Genomic DNA, 18,264 nt, shown 5'->3' with positions numbered 1-18,264 from the left:
TCTTTATGCCACTAATGTACTTTTCCCCATCTACTGTCTGGTAACTGTGGTTAGTCCAGTCCAAGTTATAACCAGCAAATTTTGTCTTTAACTCATTGAATATGTCGTCTCCGGCAACAGTGCCATACATATTATGTAGGGAAGACAGCTCTTGTGTTCATGTCTTCATCCACACCCAAGCAGTTGAGAGGTGGAACAGCTGTCCAGCGACTCATCCATTGCAATTAAAAAATAGTGAAACGTACTTGCAGTTTTCGCTATTTGAGTCACGATGTTTTCACCAATGTCTGAAACACGGTGGACAAAGGTATTTGTACCTAAAGCTATATTTTGAAATTGTTTTGAATTTTCTGAGCAAATTCCTCAGCCATCTCTAACAGACATTTTTTCCTTGGACAAAAAGATTCCGCGGGCCGGTTGAGTGGACCTTGCGGGCCGCATCCGGCTCGCGGGCCGTAGTTTGGAGACCCCTGGTCTACAGTGTAGACAGACACGTCTCAAACAGAATGTCTGTAGACAGACACGTTTCGACAAACTGTAGACAGACATGTCTCAACAGACGCCTGTATACAGTTCGGTCTTTATGCATAAGACGATCCTAGTAAAAACAAAACTCCAAACAGTTATGACCCTTCTCGTCTCACCAAGCAATGTTCTCTGATTTATTCTCACATCAGCACATAACTGTGGCGGCCTACACGGAATTCTGACGTATACGGTCTATTGTATTACAGAACATGTATCCTGCTCTGTAGCATCGACAAGTCTTACATATCGCCATACGGCGCCACAGCAATTTTACACTAAACAACAGTCAACTTAGGCTTTATACAGCATGGGTTACAGCATGGGATATGGGTTTATATATATACTAGCTGCATCCCGTGCTCCGCCACGGTAAATCTTTTTTAAATGTACCAACTTTGGAACAGAACAAAACAAACAAAAACATAACACAAACACAAACAAAACACAACCACAACACAACACAACCACAACACAACACAACACAACAAAACAAACAAAAACATAACACAAACACAACCACAACACAATCACAACACAACCACAACCACAACCACAACCACAACACAACCACAACCACAACGACAACACAACCACAACATAACCACAACACAACACAACACAACCACAAACACAACCACAACACAACCACAACACAACCACAACATAACCACAACACAACACAACCACAACACAACCACAACACAACACAACCACAACACAACCACAACACAACCACAACACAACACAACCACAACACAACCACAACACAACCACAACCACAACACAACCACAACACAACCACAACACAACACAACCACAACACAACCACAACAATAGAATCACCAACGAACAACACGCTTTTCTTAGGCATCCGCGCCCAGAGAGAGCCTTTCCAGCATTCTCTATACTATAATTCTAAATTTTCACCATCTGTTAACACCGAAAAACAAAAACAAAAAAATAGTGATTTTGAGAGATCATAGTCTAATTAGAAAATAATGTAAATAATCTTAACATTTTTTCTATTTTACTTAACATATAATAATCAATGTGGAAGTAATAAAAAAAATAACTTAATTTATTGAGAGTGAGTTGAATATTTAAAAAAAAACATTTTCCCATACGTCCGCGCTCAGAGAGAGCCTTTCCATTATTCTCAAAAAGTCTAATTTCACCATCTGTTTTCATAACACCGAAAAACAAAAGCAAAAAGATAGTGATTTTAGAGAAATCATAGACTAATTAGAAAAAAATAATAAATAATATAAATAATCTTAACATTTTTCTCTTTTAATTATGAACATTAACATATACTAATCAATGCGGTAGTAATACAAAAAAGATTAACTTAAATTATTGTTGAGATAAATATATTTTCAAATTACCTCCCTTGAAAAAAATTACCACAAAAAAAAGTTGAATTAATTAGTTTTCTCGACCTACTTTTATGGAAATGTATCCATTTTTTCTAGGAATATAAACTAAAATGATATTTGACATTGATCTTTTTAATATGTTTTAGCAATGTGCGAATATTTAATATTTTCATAACGTTATGCAAAAAAGTAAACACAGTGTCATTTATAAATTAGCTCTATGCCGCTATATAAACAAACCCTACTCTAACACTTATAATAAGACACTGCGGTGCACTGAAAAGCACAGCATGGTGCGTAGTTTACTTTTATAGTCCCAAAATCTATAGCGATGACGGACGGACGGACGGACGGACGGAAGGAAGGAAGGACAAGCACAGCCCGCTTATATTATAGATATATACTAGCCGTCCCGGCCAGGCCCTGCTCTGGCTTCTGGGAAAAACCCTTTTGTTAAAGACCATTACCTGTGTGTTTAGTAATCATCATAAACCCGGCATTGCCCACCCAAACTACAACCAACCAAAACCAAAACAACAAAACGCAAACATAGCGCTAACACAATTACAAATACAAACGAAAACAAAAACCTAACAACAAACCAACCACAACCACAAACACCAATACGAACACAAAGAAAAAAGCAAACAAAAACAAACCAAATCCAAACGCAAAACCAACCACAAACCCAAAGAAAAAAACACAAAAGAAAAAACAAACGAAAACAAACCAAATCCAAAACCCAAAACCAACCACAAACCCAAAGAAAAAAACACAAAAGAAAAAACAAACGAAAACAAACCAAATCCAAACGTAAAACCAACCTCAAACACAAACACAAACACAAACCCTATGAAAATAAAACACAAACGAAAACGAAAAAAGAAAGAACAAAAACGAACCAAATCAAAACGCAACCACTAACGCAAACCCAACCTAAACACAAAGAAAATACTAACGCGAACATAAACGCAAAGTGCTCACGGGGCTGAATCGCCTGCTTCAGCTTAATAAACGACTATAGTACCCCAACTTATTCATAGTCTTTTGCACTCACTTTAATGAACGTAGGCGCGAAACCGAACACGGGAGGCCCGGGACCCCAAATAGCACCCTGTCTGGGCGCCAGAGGACGCACCATGACGTCACCGCCTGATTGAACTTAGTAAACGACTATAGTACATAACTTATCGATAGTCTTTTGAACTCACGCGAACGTAGATACCCTAGCGTACACCGGAAGGCCCGGGGCGCCAAATAGCACCCTGTCGGGGTGCCGGAGGACACCCGGATTTGATTCACTTAAAGACTATAGTAACCTTTCTTATCCATAGTCTATCGCACTGTTCAAAACAAAATTATGCAGAGGCCCGGGGCGCCAAATAGCACCCTGTCGGGGTGCCGGAGGACGCCCGGATTTGATTCACTTAAAGACTATAGTAACCTTTCTTATCCATAGTCTATCGCACTGTTCAAAACAAAATTATGCAGCATAGCGCTCACATGATAGCCCAGGGTGCCAAATCGAACCGTGCAGGGGCGCCGGCGGACGCGCCTGTTTCAATTTAGTGAACAAAAATGATAACACTCCAAGCTTATCCGTAAATGGAAAGAAAGAAACATATAGGATTTGTAGGACCATGGCTTATTAAATGTTATTGATTTAAAAAAAAAAAAATTATTGAACAGTATGTTCAGTGTATAGAATAAATAAAAGGCAGTGTTAAAAATACCTAACGACATTGCACTTAATCAATCCCCGCTGATTATGTAATTATTTTTTTTTTCTTAACACCAAAACAAAGTAATAATAAAAAGTAAATTCTTTCTTCTTAATGATTTTTTTTTAAAGGGAAGTAACTGTGCAGTCAATACATCTCCGACACAATTTTAGAAATTTTATAAACGTCGATACACTTTTTAAAAATTTTATGTCGCGTTCATAATTGAAAATTATTTTTTTAAGTAAATAGAATGAAAATTGTTTTTAAAGACTTTCAATGGTAATTTTTTGACTCGTAAATTTAGACGACTGCGCACGATAATTGATCTAACACTTGAATCCGTAGAAATGCCAACGATGCACATTTTTGTCCGCCACATACAGAACTGAGCTTTATATATTAGATATATATATATATTTATATATATATACATATATATATATATATATATATACATATATATATACATATATATATATATATATACATATATATATATATATATACATATATATATATATATATATACATATATATATATATATATATATATATATATATACATATATATATATATATATATATATATATATATATATATATATACATATATATATATATATATACATATATACATATATATATACATATATACATATATATATACATATATATATATATATATACATATATATATACATATATACATATATATATACATATATACATATATACATATATATATATATATATATATATATATATATATATATATATATATATATATATATATATATATATATATATATATATATATATATATATATATATATATATATATATATATATATATATATATATATATATATATATATATATATATATATATATATATATATATATATATATATATATATATTTACATATAATGTAGCCTACTTAAAAGAGAACCCGAGAAAATAAATTGTAATGATATTGGCAAGTCGCGTGCTATTGATGTGAAAGCTTAATTAAAAGCTAAAAGACACGTCGCTAGCACTTAGCCTGGTCAAGTTGAAATAAATGATAGCTGGGGTGAGGCATGAATATTAATGTCACAAGAGACTAATGGGGCATCTCAATCCAACCATTAGTTGTTTTTACTCCAAGAGAAGAAGAGGTGGGTCGTCTCTAGGTGACGTCGCATACTCCATAGTAGATTTTTAATTTTATCCCTCCCCGCCTCCATCGTCAGAAAAAAAAGGTCCAACTACCCAAAACGGCCATTATACTTCAGCTTTCACTTGCTCTAAAAAATTGTTTCTTTCTAAAATAATAGTTTTTTGCCTTAATATGGAGATAAAATCCAAAACAAACAGAATAGAACAGGTGTTATTAACTGTTGTCAAGGTAGGTTGATTTTGTCAAAAACATCTCTTCACTAAGAATTTTTTTTAGTAAATCTGGGTTAAGATTAGATGTATGTATTAATTTTAGTACAATGCATATATTTAAAAATTATTTAAAATGCGAAAAAAATATCAAAAATGCGAAAAATCTATTTTCAAAAATGTTTTTAAAAATTGCTTTTTAAAATGCAATAGAATGACTTCACAACTTCATAACCAGCCCCCCCCCCCTTTCCTAAAACTTGTCAAACAACGTCACTAAAATCTAAAGAGGTGTGATGTCATATAAGGACGTTACCCCTCAACTCATTTTGGCCACTGTCACCTGACAACCATATAGAATCTTCTATCTAGAGAACTATTTAAAGTTTAAATGGAAGCTACTCCAAATACACCGACACAATTTGTACTAATTATCCTTTTCATAGGAAGTTGGTTCGCAAAAGTCATTCATTTCGCTTTTCATAATGTAGGATTTGTTAATAAATAATATTAAGTCTGTATGACATTCAGCTGTTTTAAAAATGCCATTGGTTAGAATAAAACAACAGGCCGAATGGGGTCTTTTCCAGATAAGCTCCCGTCACTAATGCAACAAGTGCACGCGCGATAAGTTAAGCCAGCTCTAATTTAATGCACGCACGCGAGCTGAAGGGCTAGGGTTAAAGGTACCAAAATATAGATCTATCCATGCAAAACTAATAGTACTCCTTATTTTACCCTCTTCAATAAAACCTAAAAGTATGTTCCATATCCTTTGTATAATCTTTTTTTTTTTGGACGCGGGGGTTAACTGTCTGGCGGGGCTTATCTGGAAAAGATCCGCCCGCTGATGCGTGCTATTGAACGAAACGATATAAAGGACCATCACAACTAATAGGATAGTCAGGTCAAAAGGTCAGGAGTGAGCCAGGTTTGAGGCTTAAGGGCTGGGACCATCTCGCTCTGAAGACTATCCTATGCAATTTAGGAACAATTTAAGCAAAGCTCTCCATATTTTTGTCTCTCGAATCAAATAACTCGCCAGTTTCATAGATCTTTGGGTCTGGATATTGAATTTGTATCTTTACTTCAAAATTATAAACTTAATATACTTAGAAACTAAGTGTTTAAAATAATAGTTTTTTTTTAAATATGTGATACTTAGAAAACTAAGTATTTAAAAGAATACATTTTTAAAATATGTGATTTGACCATATTGGATACATAAAATATGTGATTTGACTGTATTGGACACATACAATTTCAATAATTTTATCTTCTCTCATGGTTGATAATTCTCCTTTATTTGCTCATGTAAATTGATGAAGATTAATACTTCATTGTATGGGGTCTATTCTTTAAATCTATTTACAAAATCTACGTTTATAAAGAATACCTTTCATGTATCGTATAACTGATAACGTTAAGCGAATTTAAAATGTTGAACTCGTCCAATAAATCAAACGTTGAAATATTGCTTAAATTTTTCTGTGCGACGTTTGATGAGGCCGTTAAATAATTGAAAATACACAAAAATGTGCACGCCCGGTGTAAAAAAAAAAAGTGACGAAAACAGGAATTCATTCTATAAGAGGATTAGAGCCAAACAAAAAAAAAACTTTTTTCGTTAGGAAGGACAGATGTGATCACTCCAGCGTCGGGATGAATTTCTGAGAACTTATCCTTCAATGGGCGCAATAAAAACATATCTTATTGATGCCAGCGTCAAAGTTTTTTAAATCATAAGAACGATATTGACAGCACATATTGAGAGACATCGACTAGTGTATAACGGTGTATTCATAACAAATTTATAAAACACAGACGTGGTATTTATATCTAAACAAATATTTGTTATTTATCTATAATTTAAAAAGATAAAAAGTCTTTGAAAGGCAGTTTTTAAAAAGAATGCTATGATAAAAATCAAATGAAAAATAAAGCACGATGGATGAAAATAAATGGATAAAAATAAATATTCGACAAATCTATAAATGAAGCTAAAAAACTTTTTTTTTTAAAAATACGTATGATAATATGATACCCTTTAAATTCATTTTATCAAAAGGAATAACGCTACAGGCACTAATCTTGATGAAGTAATATATAGGCCTAGTGTGTAATCTAGACAAAGATGAAAGTGGCTTGACCACAAAAATAGCATGGATGAAAAACCATAGGCACGCCACGGAGATAAGGCGACCTAGGAAATTAATTAAATGTAACGAATATCTAAATCCAGCCTATTTATCAAATTATGATATTCCGCATTTAGCGCACAGCACTTAGACAGAAACACGAATGTATGGGTTGTTTCATTATAAGTGGTTGTTTAAATATATTTCCAATAATCAAACCAATAAAATCAATAGTATATGTGAGGTTACCCTGAGATTAATTAAAATTAAAGTACCTTGGTCAAATGCAATGGCCAGATAAAAATCTAGAAGAATAAAACAAATATAGTCACATTCCTAAGTTGTTTTTTTTTACCTACCAGCTATCGGAGTAAGAATATTTACACCACGGCCAGTATCGATTACTTGGCCACGAATACTCGGGGTATGACGTCAACAGACGGTCTACAAATAGGAGCAAGGATCATAAGGAGGCCATACAAATGCATACGTCATCCGCGGTGTCGCGAGCGCTGAAGCGCGTGGGGATAAAAATAGCCACCAAACAAGCCTTTACGTTTGTCACAGCAAGTGAGCTATCAATAATAATTTTAAAAAAAAAACCATTCTTGACGGCCATGTCTTGATGTAGGCCAAACACAAAACATCACCGGCGTCCATGTCATGATGTAGGCTATACACCAAACATCCATGAAGGCCATGTCATGATGTAAGCCATTCGCATGTCAAGTATACCTGACATGTCATCAACATGCATGCAGAAAAAACACGTTATGTTCAAATGACATACCATCAATGGCCATCTTTAGACATGCCAGTTTGGCTAGCAGCGTTTTATCAATAGAATTGACTGGGCGAAAAATAAAGGTTAAAAAATACATCCCAGCCCAGCAAAGCTAGCTTTCAGTCATATTTTTAACGTTGCAAGAAATCGGACAAGATTTTTACCCAAACTCCAAACTTCCTAGTCAGTCCATTCATCCGGTCCATTATGAAGCCAACCTAACCACATTTAAACTCAACATTTCAATCCGGGTGACGTGCTTCAGTCTTTGATCTAGAAATGTTTGAATGAGAATAGGGGGGGGGGGTATTTTAATGGCGCTCTGTTTTATTTTAATACAGTAGTGATGCCTACGGTTAGAAGAAGGTTTATTGAAGCAGTGATGTCTACGGTTGAAAGAGGGTTTATAACAGTAGTGATGCTTGCAGTTTAACTTGGGTTTAAAGGTAGAGGAACATAATCACGAGCTTGCTTACATCATGGGTATACCAATTTACCGACCTGACTTTATTACAGACCTGACTTTATTACAGACCTGACTTTATTACAGACCTGACTTTATTACAGACATGACTTTAGTACAGACCTGACTTTATTACAGACCTGACTTTATTACAGACCTGACTTTATTACAGACATGACTTTAGTACAGACCTGACTTTATTACAGACCTGACTTTAGTACAGACCTGACTTTATTACAGACCTGACTTTATTACAGACATGACTTTATTACAGACATGACTTTATTACATATGACTTTATTACAGACCTAACTTTAGTACAGACCTGACTTTATTACAGACCTGACTTTATTACAGACATGACTTTATTACATATGACTTTATTACAGACCTGACTTTAGTACAGACCTGACTTTATTACAGACCTGACTTTATTAGAGACATGACTTTATTACAGACCTGACTTTATTACAGACCTGACTTTAGTATAGACCTGACTTTATTACAGACGTGACTTTATTACAGACATGACTTTATTACAGACCTGACTTTATTACAGACATGACTTTATTACAGACCTGACTTTATTATAGACCTGACTTTAGTACAGACCTGACTTTATTACAGACATGACTTTATTACAGACGTGACTTTATTACAGACATGACTTTATTACAGACCTGACTTTATTACAGACATGACTTTATTACAGACCTGACTTTATTATAGACCTGACTTTAGTACAGACCTGACTTTATTACAGACATGACTTTATTACAGACCTGACTTTATTATAGACCTGAGTTTAGTATAGACCTGACTTTATTACAGACATGACTTTATTACAGACATGACTTTAGTACAGACCTGACTTTAGTACAGACCTGACTTTATTACAGACATGACTTTATTACAGACCTGACTTTAGTACAGACCTGACTTTATTAGAGACATGACTTTATTACAGACCTGACTTTATTACAGACCTGACTTTATTACAGACCTGACTTTATTACAGACCTGACTTTATTACAGACATGACTTTATTAGAGACATGACTTTAGTACAGACCTGACTTTATTACAGACCTGACTTTATTACAGACCTGACTTTATTAGAGACATGACTTTAGTACAGACATGACTTTATTACAGACCTGACTTTATTACAGACCTGACTTTATTACAGACCTGACTTTATTACAGACATGACTTTAGTACAGATATGACTTTATTACAGACTTGAGTTAATTACAGACATGAATTTATTACAGACATGACTTTATTACAGACATGACTTTATTACAGACATGACTTTATTACAGACATGACTTTATTACAGACATGACATTATTACAGACCTGACTTAATTTAAAACTAATCAACAGAGATACCTAAACTACAGATTTACTTAATTTACGTGACGAATGAGACCGAAATACCTACATTATAAACAAACTACTTTTTTAAAAAAGTCATCGATAAATCCCCCACTAAATAATCGATTTTAGACCTCACTAACAGTAAAACTTAGCAACGTGATAACGTTAATTATGGTTTAGAATGAAGAGTTTCTATATTAACTGACCATAAAGTACTTCCGGCTGCTGCATAAATCAGAAATTTTAGACAAAAGTATTAACTAAAGTGTAAAATCGATATGTTGTGGATTCAGTATTCTGTTTCTGATTTATCTTTATGGTAGACAATACATTTTAGCGTTAGTAAATATCAGGTTTAATAGTAAAAAAAAAATAAAGAGAAGTATTTTTTTTAAATACAAAGATTTGATCAATTAAAAAAAAAATAGCAGTGGCGAAGCTATGGGGGGGGGATGGGGTACGTCAGTTGTTTCTGCCCAAGTGTGTAGCTGCCCCTAACTGAAAGATATGACTATATTTTATTTGAGTTATTAGACAATTATTGCAGGCAAGCCGCAGAAGTCGGTAGAGTAAATCACACTATTTTACCAAGGGGCAGCGAAAGGGAGAGGGGGGGGGGGGGGGGGGGGTCGTCCGCCCCAGGAGGCGAGCTGTGCAGCTACACCACCGACAAAATAGCTTTAACAATCTTCTTAAAATAGCCCAGCAACATTATTAAAGACAACGATTCCAGTACCGCGCTGACGCAAAAGAAGTAGCGTCATCCATTTAGCAATTAAAAGACGTTTTTTACACCACCATTTAGAGATTAAAACACAGAGCTGCCCGGGGCGGAGTCGAGGGCTGAGCCTCCCCAGCCCGTGCCAGTGAGTGAGCAATGGCTGTACGGCTCGGTGGGTGCTCAACTTGAAAGCGTTTAGAGGGTGGGCTTGGGGTCACGTGATCAGCAGCTCCACGAGAGCGTGAGATAATCCAACATTTGTTCTTGCTTGATTTGCGTCATGATGAATGCCCCGGGGCCGTGTCTACTTTTTTATACATGTCTTCTAAAATATCGCTCTCAAACGAGCCGTGGGTTGACATAAAAAAAAATTTGTGATCAGAATGAGAACTTTTGGTCATGTTATTGTGTGACACACAGTGGCGGATTCAAGAGGTGGCTGACAGGGCAGCAGCCTAGGGCCCTCAGTATTTTTTAGGCTCACCAAACTCAACAATATATGTTAAGTTTATTTTCTGTCAGTGTCCAATGTAAACAATGGTTACTCGTAAAGCAATGGACGGGTATAAACTGTAAACGTGATTTTTCGTTAAAGTCTGATGAATATTTTTTCTTAGTATAATTGAGATGAAAAGGAAATAGATGGCAAAAATAAATATCCGATTTGTCTAAGCCGTTTGTCTCCGCCTAAATAATATTGTATTTACCCAACCCAGGCTATAGGCAAGTACATTGGAGATAAATGCCTTGTTCTAAAACAGATCGTGTCTGATAAAGTTTTATAAACAGCTGTTACACTTTAAATACGTGGATCACTACAGAGGATTGTAAGCCCAAGCTTACATTATGACAAGAAATAAATCATTCCTCACGACTAGAGCTACAACTGCTTCGTACTCAGCAAAATTATTTCTGGACTCAATTCCTTTGTGTATAACCTGGTATGTAATAAAGTGATAGGATAAGCATAAGTAATATTTACAGATGAATGTTTTGGGTTCTATATAAAGCGTAACTAGCAAGAGACACTTGAATAATAAGACTTGATGGATGGATGGAACATCAGTTTTAATTTAAGCTAGAGTATTTTCAACCAACTAAAATGACATTTTTTATCAGGTGTTGTTTTAAAATTTTAATAACTGATTCTCCCTTTCCCGGAGATATTTTGTACGTGAGCACAATTACGTAATCACATCCAGTGTTCATTTGAGGCATCCCTTCGAAACACGTCCACCACCCCCACCCCCTCCATGAAGGAAATGGAAATAATATATTATATACATTTTATATATAAAATATATAATTTAATCAGTGTCAATTACCCCATCCCTCAACCCAGGAAATTTAAGTGCGCCACATTCTCGGAAAGTTTCGAGTGCCGTCCTTTCTTTCCCCCCCCCCCCCCCCCCCCACACTACTGAAGTAAAATGTCTGAAAGAAACACTGCTCGCATCAAGTCACAAAAATTGGCACGTGTACAGCCTGGTAGCTACTCTTCCAACTTAACATAAGCATGCCTTAAACAGTGGTTCTAAGAGTATTTTATCACACCACATATCTTCCGTGGAGTACTAACGACCCCCGATGAAAGATGCATTATGCCGTTTTCTGGCATTCTGCCGTTTTCTTTAGAAAAACTAAGAAAGTAAACCAAATGAACACAGTGGCGTAGCTAGGGGGGGGGGCCAGGGGGTGCGGACCGCACCGGGTGACACCATTTAGGGGAGGGGGAGGGGGGTGACACCAAGGCAAAAAATAGCAAAATATATAGAAAAAAATGATAATTCCATTTAATTGATTAATTCGAGTGTTTAAGAGCAAATTTGACAAATCCCGACAAGGGTGGAGGGGGTGCAAAATCGAAATTTTGAGGGGGGGGGGGTACAAATCGAAAATTGAAAGTTTGTCCCGGGCGCCGGGAAGGGTCGCTACGCCTCTGGGGAGGGGGGGGGGGGGGGTGACAGCATTAAGTGCTGCACCGGGTGACACCCGACCTCGTTACGCCAATGAATGAACATGCCTTTGAACAATATATAGCCTAATTAACCATTTTTCAAACATTAAAGTCAAGTTGCTTCTTCTATCCATATAGATTCTTAATAAATATTTCAATATTTTTTTCTCTTACAATTTTTTAAATAAATAAAATCGAATCCTATGAATATTTTACATAAGAGAAAGAATTATATTCCCTTAACTAGTAACCTACGTCTTAAAAAACTTAAAACCAATGATTCCTAGACTTATAAAACAGATTGAGAACCCTTTATAAACTCGTCTATAGTTCTTTTAAAACACCTAAAACAAAAAACGTTACTTTTGATCCAGAAGTACTAAAGCAGACATCCCCCAGTATGACGCACCAATCTTTTTATCACTTAACTGTCACGTGTAAACTTTGAGCCAATCGTTTATCTATGCTCCATAAGCCAGATTTTTTTAGCCCGGAATCGCGGTAAAATGCCGGGATTTTAAACGCGGGACAGCCATCTAATGGATCCACATCACGCCACATGACGCTAAGCCTGGCCACAGTGGGTACAAAATATCAGAAAGCTATTAAGATCTGTGTGAAAGAAAGAGCTGGTTTTTCTTTGTCTTTTTTTACGCTTTCGTCCAGAGGCGTAGAGACCCTTACCGGCGCCCGGGGACAAACTTTCAATTTGCACCCCCCTCCATATATTTATATATATATATATATATAATGCAAAACTGCAGCTAAAATGAGATTTTAATTTGTTTTTCCAACCCATTTTGGCACCCCCTAAGGTCGGCGCCCGGGGACATATGTACCCCCCTTGCTACACCTCTGCTTTCGTCCACATGACAATTAGTGAAGGAAGGGGGGAGAACCCAGGGTAAACTGTGTTTAGTAGCAGCGTTTAAGCTTTGGGGAAATTAAAGTCACATGTGGTCAACGGCTGACCACAAGATTTAATTCTGCTGACTATGCCAGACCCAGGGTCAATACAGGGCCGACCCTTCCGTTTATTCTTGAGACGGCCACACTTCCCGCCCACCCCCGCTTAAGATGCGATACCATATTCAGTAGACGACTATTGACAAAGAAGGTATCGATACTCACATGATTGCTCCATTTGGAAACGGTAAAAGTGTGTATTACGTAGAAGATGCTTTTGCTGCTTCTTATAACAACTAAACTTTACCTTAGTTTAACTAACTAGTTCAGCCAAAGAGGGGAAGGACCAAAAAACAATAGAATTTATAGAAAATATAGGCCTGTACTATTATTAGTGTCTCTCCCCCCCCCCCCCATACCCCAACAAAAGTTTCAAGTCCCCCCCCCCCCCCCCGGAGAAAAGTGTGTAAGAAACAATGCTCTCATGGCGTAAAGGGGGCGGTGAGAAAAAAAATATATATATATATTCAATTCACAAACAGCGCTGCTGATATACTGAAGCGTGTTGGGATTTTACTTCATAGGCCTACAACAAACATACAATATCATTTTTTACAGGATTTTTTATCCCTTCTTCTTCCTTGTGTTCGTATTGTATTTTCCGCAACAATTTGTGGGTTCAACTTCTTTAAAAAAAAATGGGTAACCTATTATCTCCTAACATTTGAAAGTGCGTTCATAAGGCAGAAAAAATAAAACCGTGTCTACGGTATTTTATTTTTCAATTTTATATTGCTTTTTAAAGTCATTTTATTTGTGCTGGTTGTGTGAGAAATCACAAGGGAAATGTGAATTTAAAATTAAAGGGGGACTTTCCAGTGTTGTGAGTTGTAGCCCTCTCTATTCACAATGATCATCAAAATACAGGCTGACTACAGGAGCATTGTAACGCTGAGTTGTTTCCCCTATCTTAGATGGCATCAAAAAGGGAGGGAAAAAATACAAGTTTGAAATCATTTTGGGGGTTTTTATGCGATATCTATGAACACTTAAAGGGCGGCGTGGTCAAAAGGTCTTGAGTTCGAAACTCGGTTCGGATTTTGTGTCGTCCCTGAGTCCACCCAGCTCTGATTGGTACTTGGCTTACGGAGAGGACAGTAAAGTCGGCTGGGCATAATGCTGACCAGACCATCCCTTCTTATGCCAATGTCGAGAAACATAAGAACTCTACTTCATCTGCCCATTAGATCGCTAGGTCTGAAGAGGAATATATGAGCACTTTCAAATACGAGCATAAAATATCCTTTTTGGAGTTGAGAGTGCTACCAGCATTCAATAATAGCATACCAATGGAATACTCTTAAAAACAGGCTGTTAGGTTTACGGTTACTTTACATGTACTTGCATCTCTTACTCAAACCCTAACCTAAGCCGTATCATAGCCCTAAACTCTATTACTTTACCCTAACATTAAACCTGTGACTGCAATACTAGTAACAACCTAACACACCCATCTTCAGAAAAGTCAGTCAATGGTAGCACCAATACTCCAGCTTTATTATAGTGTCTGCTTGTGTGGTAAATGTGTGTGAAGCGTGTGTGTGTGTGTGCTCATGTTTGTATGTGTGTACGTGCTTATGTTTGTATGTGTGTACGTGCTTATGTGTGTGTCCTCATGATGGTATGTGTGTACGTGCTTCAATTGATGTATGTGTGCTCTAATCTATGCACCCTCCCTCCTCCATACACCCTGACTTAAAAAACAACAACCTCTAAATCGAGGTCTTTCATTTCAATTAGCGAGTGTAGAGGTTGATGGATGGGACAGCCCACCATTTGCTTCCCCAGCGGTTTGTTTTTTAAAGTCTGGGGGCCGTGTTGTTTTTTAATAGTAATTTAAGGCACATTAATTTAACGGCACATCTCATGTGAAGCAATAGGGGAAAACTTCACATAGTCGATTTTATGTTTTATGACTAGCAATCTAGTTTGTGAATCGACACGACATTAATTTTAAAATAACTGTTAAATTCGGCATACAGTACTTAAAAATAGTTTAAAGTAAAAGATTCCTCTTTAAACAGCGATCCATTAGGCAGATGAAGTAGAGTTCATGTTTCTTGACCTTGGCATATGAAGGGATATGTGGTCAACACTAGACCCAGCTGACTTTTCTTTCCCCAGGTACCCATCATAGCTAGGTAGACTCAGGGACGTCCTATAGTTACAAATTTAAAAAAAACGATCCGAACTCGAAACCTTCGGGCAGCCAAACGCTCTATCATCGGACCACGCCGTCCCGTAATTATAGTATACAGCCTGGTATTTCGGTATCCAATAACCCAAAATGTAACTCATTTTCGTGACACAGCTCAATCAGCAGGACCCTAAATGTAAGAGTGGAAGTATTCAAGACAGTTCTGCACTACTTCAAGAGAGAAATCTGTAGGAAGGAATCGGGAATCTAAACCACAGAATCCCCACAGTACATGGCTTGCTATGAGGCTCTCTGTTAGCACCAAACGCCATTTTATTTTGCAGTACAAAAATAGTGGAGAACCCGGAGTAATTTCCCCTTCAAACATAATATAATTAGCCTCAATGGGTTTTTCCGTGACCGAATGGATTTGTAGGGGAGAGAATCGGATCAAATGTTCAGACAGAAGGATGGGTAGAAAAAGTTTGTAGAAATAGACGTTTTAAAAACATTACTATACACTAATTAAAAGATTTTTCAACAAGCATAAATAATGAAGCGATTTTTGCTGAGACCTAAAGTTTAAACACACGTTTATTATAATTCGCTGGTCTAGGGAGAGAAATCCTGGCTAGATGAAATAAAAGGTGAAAATAGCCAGCCTAATGTGAAGTCCCACTTTATTTTTTGAAGCTTAATTACAACTCTCCCCTACAAAGGTCAACAATGACCTGGATTTGGCCTGAGAACATGACCAGATAACAAACTTTTTATCTGGCCACAGACTTCAGTGACAGCCGTCAAAGGTTAAGTTGTCTATAATTACACAGCTTGACTGGCTCCCCACCCCCTACCCCCCCCCCCCCTCACCACCGATGGACAGTTGGTTTACAGCAGGAATAAAACTCAGATCAATCAATGCTAGTAACTGGCTAGTTTGTTGTCAGCTATATACAGAGCACGGGGTAATTAGCTACAGTCAACTTAGTATAGCACATACAACAGATGTCAGTCAAATGATAAATAATACACTGCTATATTAAAAACAAAACTAAAAACACACACTGCCCCAGACCTACAAACTAAAAACACACACTGCCCCAGACATAAAAACTAAAAACACACACTGCCCCAGACATAAAAACTAAAAACACACACTGCCCCAGACATAAAAACTAAAAACACACACTGCCCCAGACATAAAAACTAAAAACACACACTGCCCCAGACATAAAAACTAAAAACACACACTGCCCCAGACCTAAAAACTAAAAACACACACTGCCCCAGACATAAAAACTAAAAACACACACTGCCCCAGACATAAAAACTAAAAACACACACTGCCCCAGACCTAAAAACTAAAAACACACACTGCCCCAGACATAAAAACTAAAAACACACACTGCCCCAGGCATAAAAACTAAAAACACACACAGCTGACAGAAAACAAATGCACTTTTCCTGACAAAAAAAAACTATAAGGACAATTTCCCAGACACAAAATAAATACTAAAAGTTTACTTCAAAAATTAAAAGGACACTTCTGCTGTCAAAATAATATTTAAACGATACTTCAAAAACTAACAGAACAAACTCCCCAAGCACAACAAAAGAAAAGGAACACTTCCCTAGACACACAACTAAAAGGACACATCCACAGAGACAAAACAACAAAACACTAAAGGAGAGAACAAAACAATCCAGCGACCGCCAGATATTTAAATAACTAAATCACATTTAATATTGGCAGGAGCCAAAGATCCAGTCAAGTTTGGCGACAATCAATATCAGATCTTTTTTTCTTTCTTCTCTGTCTCTCTCTGTCTCTCTCTCTCTCTCTCTGTTGTTTAAGGGCAAACCTTGACCTTATTTGTCACTTACAGGATTTCGTGCTGAATAAAAGTACAATTTCCACCCACCTCAAAGCCTTGCATAATGCTGATCTAAACATTTTTTTCTTCATGCATAGAAGCGTGTGCAGAAAGTTTACTTTGATTTAGTGTACAGATATGGCCGAACCCCATCCTTATCTATCCTTCATTCCCCCCTTACCTCAACCCAATCCCCAAGTGATATGTAAATTGTAAGCCCCTCCTCCACCACCCACCAACTGAGACATCTTTGTACCCCCACATATTTGTACAATCTGACAGCTCTTCCCTAGCCTGTATATCCCCTTCTCTCAATCCCCCCCCCTCTATCCAATCCCCCCTCCCCACCAACTGATATGTCTCTGTACCCCCACATATTTGTACAATCTGACAGCTCTTCCCAAGCTCTGGATATCCCCTTCTCTCAATCCCCCCCCCCCCCCATCTCCATCCAATCCCCCCCCCCCTCCCACGACTCAGATGTCTCTGTTCCCTTACATATTTGTACAATCTGACAGCTCTTCCCTAGCCTGTATATCCCCTTCTCTCAATCCCCCCTCCCCACCAACTGAGATGTTTCTGTACCCCCACATATTTGTACAATCTGACAGCTCTTCCCTAGCTCTGTATACCCCCACACCCACCCCACTACCCCTCAGTTCTAGAGGTGATTGTACTAACCTGCCCAGTTATTAATATGATTTTTAGCCCCCCCCCCCCCCCACCCCCTCCCCCTCCCTTGCAAAGTTTTGTAAATAATTGTTCTAGTTCCCCCCCCCCCCCACCAATCCCACTTTTCCATATATAATGATTGTGACTCCCCCACTAGTTTTGTAATATTGTTG

At 37.1% G+C, this 18,264-nt stretch overlaps 1 protein-coding gene across 1 annotated transcript in view; it reads right to left on the bottom strand.

Annotated features, from left to right (window-relative positions):
• Nucleotides 1–18,264, bottom strand: part of LOC131932395 (TBC1 domain family member 1-like) — a 52,326-nt gene that overhangs the window by 22,954 nt on the left and 11,108 nt on the right. The window lies entirely within an intron of this gene.

This window comes from Physella acuta, unplaced genomic scaffold, assembly GCF_028476545.2.
Source record: "Physella acuta isolate Inbredline_101_S28 unplaced genomic scaffold, ASM2847654v3 ptg002160l, whole genome shotgun sequence".
In the NCBI taxonomy this organism is placed as follows: domain Eukaryota; kingdom Metazoa; phylum Mollusca; class Gastropoda; family Physidae; genus Physella; species Physella acuta.
This window is presented reverse-complemented; position numbering and strand designations above follow the sequence as displayed.